General features: G+C 38.2%; 1 long non-coding RNA gene across 2 annotated transcripts in view; it reads right to left on the bottom strand.

The window, feature by feature from the left end:
- Window positions 1-6,292: 6,292 nt before the first annotated feature.
- LOC104866792 overlaps window positions 6,293-7,967 on the bottom strand; it is a 284,791-nt gene continuing 283,116 nt past the window's right edge. Inside the window, exons 3-4 of one of the 2 annotated variants that reach the window (XR_004514854.1) lie at window positions 7,209-7,408; window positions 6,293-6,358 (exon numbers count right to left, since the gene is read on the bottom strand). This is a non-coding gene — a long non-coding RNA (uncharacterized LOC104866792). Of the gene's footprint in view, window positions 6,359-7,145; window positions 7,409-7,967 lie in introns of those variants that run through there. The other variant, XR_781564.2, reaches the window with a different exon arrangement.

Below are 7,967 nucleotides of genomic sequence, written 5' to 3'. Positions count from 1 at the left end.
TAACAAGTGTTTTTTAAACTCTGCTTTTAGTGGAACAAATCATAAAATAGAGGTAAGCACTGAGTACTGTAACTCACAGAACCACTAGGTGGATGCAACTTTAAATACAGTGTGTTTTACACTGGGACCCAAAATACATTTACCTTTATACATGTTAATATGATCCACAAGTTTAAAAGATACTATCATAAACAAACCACTCAGAATTCAAGTGTATTAATATATTTGTAGTTGAACTTTATTGAAAACCAGGGCGATTGAGTCCCAGCTTTAACCTCCAGAGGGCCATGTCATTTGCAGCGAGTCATTTATCTATTCAGTCATCCATTTATCATTCTCTTTCCAACAGGTTTTGTCTGATGCCCACTCAGGGACAGAAGTAAGGCTTGATACAGTATGCCTATTTCATTGCTATACAGTAAATCTATTAAAGTAAAATAAATTTAGAAGCATGGAATAGTGATTGGAAGTTTTTTTTTTAATTGTTTCATTCACTTTGTTTTTTTTTTTTCATTACAAAAAATCATGAATATTTTGGTAATGTTCAAAGCGGAGATGAATAAAAAGAAGAAAACAGGAGTTACTCACCAAACTCCAAACTAGAGATTATTCCAGGTAGTCGCGTGGTTCTGGCCAAGAGGAAGCCCACTCAGCGATTTAACCAGGGGACGTTTAGATGCACAGGTGACTAAATCTTTATTTAAAAGCAAGTGTAAGATAGAAGGAAAGTTTTCCATCCCTTGAACCCTGCAGGTTGAGCAAAGTACCTCCAGGAGGATCAACTTGGAAAGGAACTCCGTCCTCTAAACTCAGGGTCACATCTCGTAGCAAATGCCACTGAAAACCAACGGATGCCAGAGAGGTTTACGGCGTGCAGAAAGCACGGATGACCGGAAGGTGGTCCCGGGGTGGAACTTCCGTCCGCTGGGGGGTGAGGGTGTGGGGATGCGGAGGAGCTGGGGGGCGCTGGCAGCGCTCCAGCACCAGAGAGCACAGCGTCCCTGTTTTGAGGACCACCGTGTCCGGAAGACGGTGGAACGCTACTGGGGCAGGACGAGGCTGAGGGAGGAGAGGAGTCAGGTGCTTGCGCTGGCAGGTGGCCCGGGCCATCCAATACCCAGGTCAGGAGCGGTGCGAATGCAGAGGCACAGCAGCCCCCGCGTCCTCGCGCCTGCACTGCTGACCTTCTCCCGCTCCCTGGCTGAGGTTGGGCTCCATCACGAGGCCTTTCCCTCTGCAGCGTTGTGAGAAGCGTCTACCGAGAGAGCTCAGCACCGTGCTTGCGGCGAAGTTGGGGTGTTGAAACTAATTGCATTATCGTACAGCAGGCATGAGAGGTAAATCAGAGCTGCGATGTGATAATCAAAAGCTAACAAGACACACGCTACAGTTAAGATTTTTGTTTATCCTTTTCCATTCCTTGACCGCTGCTAGCCGTCAGGGCTTCGCTGTAGGTGTTGTTTGAAACTATGAACATACTGCGGTCACTTTCCATAAGCTTTGCACATGTACCTTTACAGAACATGTCCTGATGATATATCCCAATAAACACGGTGCCTCTGCTAGGCCCTGGTTGAAATGATCAGTGTACATTTAGTGACACGGATAACCAAAGCAATTACTTTATAGTGGAAAGAAATTTAATACTTAGTGTGAGTAATTTTTGGAGGTAGGGAGATTCAGTAGATCACATTTTATCTTTTCTTACTGAACAATTACTTTAAAAAGCACGTATCCATGGTGTAATATGTACACATGGTTGACTTGAGAAAATCAACACTATTTACTGTATTTTTTTTATTTTTAGAGTATTTTACGTTAGGTAATGAGATATCAAATTTTCAAAATTACAGTAGTATTATACAGTCCATACTCCTTTGTTCACCTCCAAAATCCTGCAGTGTGGTCAGAGAAAGCTACATAATTGTTTACAACAGTGAAAAATTATGTGTAGGTACAGGTTAAAAGAAGACATTGAAAACTTCGACAGTAATGAAAGAAAATTCATTTTATTCTGGATAGTTACTCTGATTTGGGTGACCGGGCACTAGCCCTAGGAAGTTGGGGATTTTTAACTAAAACAATCTCTATTCCAAACTTTTCACTAATTAAGAAATTATTCATTAAGCAAAACTGACAAAGAATGAATCCAGAGTTAGCCTGGTTTGGAGAAAGCAAAAGCCACACTGCAGAGAAATGTAATTTGGCCTAAAATTATGTAGAGCATTTTTACTAAATGTCACATGCTTTGAAATTGCATATTTCTTCTCACCCAGACATCACACATTTAAGAAGGAGTTTGACAACTGTGAAAAGGTGAAAATATCAGTTACACTGTGGAATTAACAGAGCACTGATAAAGTGAGAAGACTAAATCTCCATGAATAGGAAATGGAAGGAGTTAGAGGTTAATCATTTAATGGTTTACCGTGTATCTGCTCAAATGATACCACAGAATAAAATTTGGGGCATGAACAGTTGCCCACAATATTTTGTGAGAATGAAAACCAGAATTAGAATGTAATCTTACTGTTATAAATAAAATTTATATATGCGTAAACACAAAAAAGATCAAAGCACAATCTCTAAATGATTAACGACTGTTTGCTCTGGCTGATGGGGCTGTGACAAGTTTTATTGTTTTCTAAACATATGCGTACATTCTCTAACATTTTGGATGGAGCACGTGCTACTTTCATAGTAAATTAGTAAGAAAAACTTCATGTAAAGAAAGAAGCATCCACGTGACTTGCTGTCTTTTCTTCCTAAACTTTATCACTTAGAAGAATCACCAGTTAGGCTTTGTGAGTAGAACGCTTTCTGGAGTTATTGTACCATGAGCCGAGTTTCCAAGAGCAAGCACTAAAGTGTGCTTCACAGCAATGGGCACAGTGCCAATAATGTATTACTCACGTAAAAAAAAAGCCATCCTGAGTTTTGCCTAACATATCTTCCAACAAGTGTAATGTTTGTGCTCCAATATTTAGATCTTTTATCCACTTGGATTTTAGTTTGGTGCATGGTGAAAGATAGGGTCTCGTTTTAATCCTTGACAAGTTGAAATCCAGTTTTTCCAACACTGTTTATTCAAGAGTGAGGATGATTGGCTCTTTTGTCACAGATGAGGTAGCCACGTATGTCTGGAGTTGCCCCCCCACAAAATGGAGTACTACACAGCCATAAATAATGAAAAACTAAAGACATTTATAGCTAAGTGGATGCACACTGAGGGGATACTCTCAAGTGAAATTAATAGGACTTATATGTGTAAATGCCAAATAGTTTCTTTGGTATAATAAATTAAAAGTGTAAATAAGGATCCAAATGTATAATTGATAATAGGAAGAAAAGGTCTAAAAGTGTAGGGGAAGTGGGAGGGGTAGGGGAAAGGTAAGAGGTAAAAGAAAAACTAAGAGAAAAGGAATAATATGGAAGCAAAGTCTTTTTAAATAGGGAAGGGTGGAGGGGCTGAAGGGATGGCAGGGGAATGGGAAAAATATAAGCACCAAGAACATGTGAAGGTACAAGATCCCGATGATGATTGTAACTGTAGCATATGCCTAAAGTGTACCAATTAAAAAAAAAGCCATTGTGGCCATAGTGTGGATTTCATGTTATTCTTCTTACCATAATAAAAAATATTCTCTACAGTTGTGGTGTAGTTAAAATCGATTCTGTGGCTTTGACAGGAACAGCACTGCACCGAAATCACTCTGAGAGATGGCAAAGTAAACCACCGGAAAAGGGCTGGCGAGGAAGAGTCGGGGAAGAGACATCTGTGAGGCAAGAGACAGGGCACAAAGCAGCAACAAAGCAGAGATTAGTCTGAGAATCGGGGGACTTGTGCTCTCTTAGTCCCTAACCACAATTCCTCTGGGTAGAAGCACGAGTAGTCAGTCTCCAACCTAACCTTCAAATACACCATTAGTACTTGGGGTCTTAACATCAGATGAATGAGTTTATCGAAGAGAGTTTAAATGTTATGCTATTTAAATCTATCATTTCTAATAAAAATTCACTCACAAAGCCATTCCTTCATTACTTTCATTAATCTTTAAGATTTGTTACTCCACACATAACTTGAAATGGGATTTAATTCTCATACTCAGCTTGCTTAGTAGTATAGTAACATGGGAGATATTTTATCTTTCATATGAGATTTTTCCAGTATACTGATTGCTCACTGGATGAAGACGATTAGTGTACTGGAAAGCATTGTTCTCATTTTCACAGAGGAATGTTGTTTAATGGCATAGGTCACAGGGTTCTACAATGCATCTCTATGGTAATGTCAAATACACCGAGTTACGAAAATGGTAGTTTCGTTATAGTCACAGGAACATTTCCGAGAAGTCACCACCGAGGCCTCTACACAATCATCCACTTTTACAACAGGTTTCTGGAAATTAAAAATATTAATTTTGTGGGAGTTTACATCCAGATATAGCACTATTCTTATTTCAGAGTGAATTATCCTTATTGATTACACAGACATAATGATTAAATTCTGCTAGAAAATAAACATATTTATGGAGCCTCATTGTGATAAAGCAAAACTGCTTTGAAAATAATTGTACATACTGAGCAAATAGTTTGGGAAAATTCTACTTTATGAGATTATCTTCAAGTTTTTATTTGTGTTATTTAATGTTTTCTTTTCTACCTCAGAATCCTGGTTTTTACTAAATTGCTTAGTTCAAAAGTTCCTGACCTTCAAACAGGAAGAACAAACTGCCTTGAAGGCAGGCTATATGATATTGTATTGTATTGTAGTATCTATGATTATATTATGGCATCTAAAATTATAGCATCTATAATTTTATGATGAAAGATATGCAGAACATGTGTCTAACATACAGTGACAAATCTAGTTCTATGACAATGTTATTACATTTACTCATATTTCTTGAATCATTATTCTGTCTAGTAAGGTAAATTAACATCAGTCATTTCGTTTTCTTGCCTTTCTTTTTTTTTTTTTCTTTCCAGTGCTGGGAATTGAACCCAGGGCCTTGCACATACTAGGCAAGTACTCCATTACTGTATAATTTACTTTCTTTTCTCTCATTGGAAAATGCTAGTGATTTTTAATAGCAAAAGCTTTTATCCCACAAACCTAGAAATAATAGAGCTTAGTTTATTAAGATTTTTAAAGGTATTTTAAGGTAATAAATGCATTTGTAAGGTACAAAACAAAGCTTTTATTTCCTTCTTTGAAGTCATGAGTTTGTATAAAGAGTATCTTTCAAACACAGAAAGAAGCTTCATCTATTTTCAGCAAGGAGAAAATAAATAACTGCCACTTGAAATCTGGAAAAATAAAATATATTCAGTAAAGATTAGTCATTTCCTGTAGTGACAACCACATTAGAAAACTGCTTTCTGTGTTCCTCTCCCAAACACCAGGACAGTCTCTCTCCAGGGAATGGCGACCTGACCAGATCCTAGGGCCCGGGCTGGATATTTCCGCCTTGGCCTCCGCTCACAGCAAATCACTCAGCACAGCGGGACCCAAGTTCTCTGGATAGAGGCTGTTCACTCTCAAACTGAAGAATGCATTGGCAGATCCTACATTTTCATTCACATTTCTTTCATATTCTAACATAGGGAGAAGGGAACTAATGGTGAGAGATAATTAAACAAAAGGTGACTGTGACTCGTATTGTAAGTTCTATATTATTTTTATAACCAAAGCAACGGTGCTTCAGAGAGAAGCACATTTTTCTCTATATCCTCACCTTTTCCTAATTTATTACATCTTTAAAAATTAATTCTATTATGAACATAAGATTCATAAAGTGTATTCTTTAAAAAGACGACATGGTTGACCTTGGTGTATTTCATATCTAAGCTTCACCTTACCTTGCTAGAATAATTTCTTTCTGTTTATATTCTCTGCCCCTCTCCCTTCTCCCCTCCCTCTCTCCCTAACCCTTCCTTGTTTTGGTACCAGAGATTGAACTTAGGACCTCACACTTTCAAGGCAGGCGTAGAACCACGGAGCTAAATCCCCAGCCTTCCTCAGTCAAATTAAAAGTCAGAAATGACATGTCATTAGTGTATCTCCTAATGAATGACAGTTGAACTTAGCTGTTAAACCTGACAGCCTGAAAACAAAGAGCTCTTTGTTTGAAAAAGCAAAACTTTTATTATGAATTATAATATAAAGTATAATTGTAATATTATAAAAGACTATTTTAAAAGAAAACCCGTAAAATTATAAAAAGGAAGGAAAAGACAGATTGTAGATCAAATCTGCTGGAATTTATTGAAACTCAACAGAAACCATGTGTGAGCCGGGAATTTAGGTCAGTCTGCTGGTGCCGGCCTCACAAGTGCAAGGACCGAGTTCGATACCCTGGTAAAAAAAAAAAAAGTGAAATCTAAAAAAAAGTCACAAAAGATTCACAAATGACCACACATTTAGCTTTAAAATATTTATCATTTTGTATTTACCAGTATTAGAAAGCAAATAGTGTTTGTTTTACTTCTGATTCAAACTTCATGTTTACTCCAAAATACGTTTAGGCAAGTAACTCTCTAACATACTGCTTATAATGTTAACACAATATTTGATATTTGAATTTACATCCAAAAATTATATTCCAGTTATATTTTAAATGTGATATTTTATACTTTTAATATTTGAAAGTGTAAAAAATAGATTAATTTATATAAACAAATACATTTACTGTTAAGGTTTATATTTTGTGAAGTAAACAGTTTAAATTTGTATGAATCCATCTAATCCATTTACAGTACTATGTTGGAACAAAATTTAAAGGAAATAAAAATTGTTTTGGCTATTTTTTGCCTAAAGCTGGAGTTTTATTTTTTAATAGAAAAACTTGGAAGTCACTAAAGATATTAAAAGATCATAGAATTTTTTATCTGACAGCATATTTTGCTTCTTTTCGGGTAACACATACAATTTTTAGTACTCTCTAAGGTACGTCTTCCAATTAACTTGTAAATAGTGCAAGGAAAAAGAACTGAATGTAAAAGCCCTTTTGTTTTAAAGGCAGTGTGGCTATTGCAAGCTTATCTGACGTGGCTAATTCACACCTTCTTAGGGGAGGTACATAAATGATCTAAAAGGCAGTGTTTCCTGACCGGCTGTCAGACCTCTCCTTGCTCACCTCTCAGACCCCTTCCCCATTTCCTTCGCCATACTCTGCCCAGCGAAGGCCGGACAGTGCCCCCTTTACCCAGCGGCTTTCACTTGCAGTTCAGGTAGTAGTATCTTCCCGCGTATGTCTGTCATGTGTGGATTTCGTGAGACAGCTGAGATTAGGCGACTTCGTAAAGAAGAAAAGCTTATTTCATTCCCAGGTCTGGAGACTCGAGGACAAGGTACCGACCCTGCCTCAGCTCTGGTGAGGACCTCAGGGTGGCACAGGGTGGGAGTCTGTGTCGGAGAAAGAGATCACATCGTGATGAAGGAAGGCAGAGACGCCCAGGTCAGGCTTGGGCTTCTGTACCGATTCACTTGCACGAGAACTAACTCAAGATGGCTGTAGAACTACCCTAATTGTTCTTAGCACAAGCTCCCCGTGACCTGAGGACCTCAGGCCAAGCCCCATCTCTAAAGTCCCAGCATTTGCGCCACCACCCTGAGGACAAACCGGATCCAGGCCTCAGGGTCTTGTCCCCCTTCTCTCTGCGGAGCAGAGTAGCAGCTCCCTGGTGTCTGCAGCTCTGCTTTCTCCCTCGTACCCCACCCATCTGCTCCTACTCAGTTTGAGTGGTTCGTGTTTTCCTCTGAGATCGTTTTGCACATATTTTCGTGATTTTTAGTTTATGCTTTTGTGTACCCAGATTATATTGATGCATTTTTTGTGTCCTAAAATGCTCTGCAAGACCACAGTTCAATCCTCTATTATTCAATGGCTCTTAATTAGATTCTATTTGAATATTATCATTAACTGGGAGCCCATCACTTCCTATTCCTAAATTATACATTTGTT

The sequence above is a fragment of the Fukomys damarensis genome, unplaced genomic scaffold, assembly GCF_012274545.1.
Source record: "Fukomys damarensis isolate Sample0158 unplaced genomic scaffold, DMR_v1.0_HiC HiC_scaffold_31, whole genome shotgun sequence".
NCBI classification, from domain to species: Eukaryota; Metazoa; Chordata; class Mammalia; order Rodentia; family Bathyergidae; genus Fukomys; species Fukomys damarensis.
This window is presented reverse-complemented; position numbering and strand designations above follow the sequence as displayed.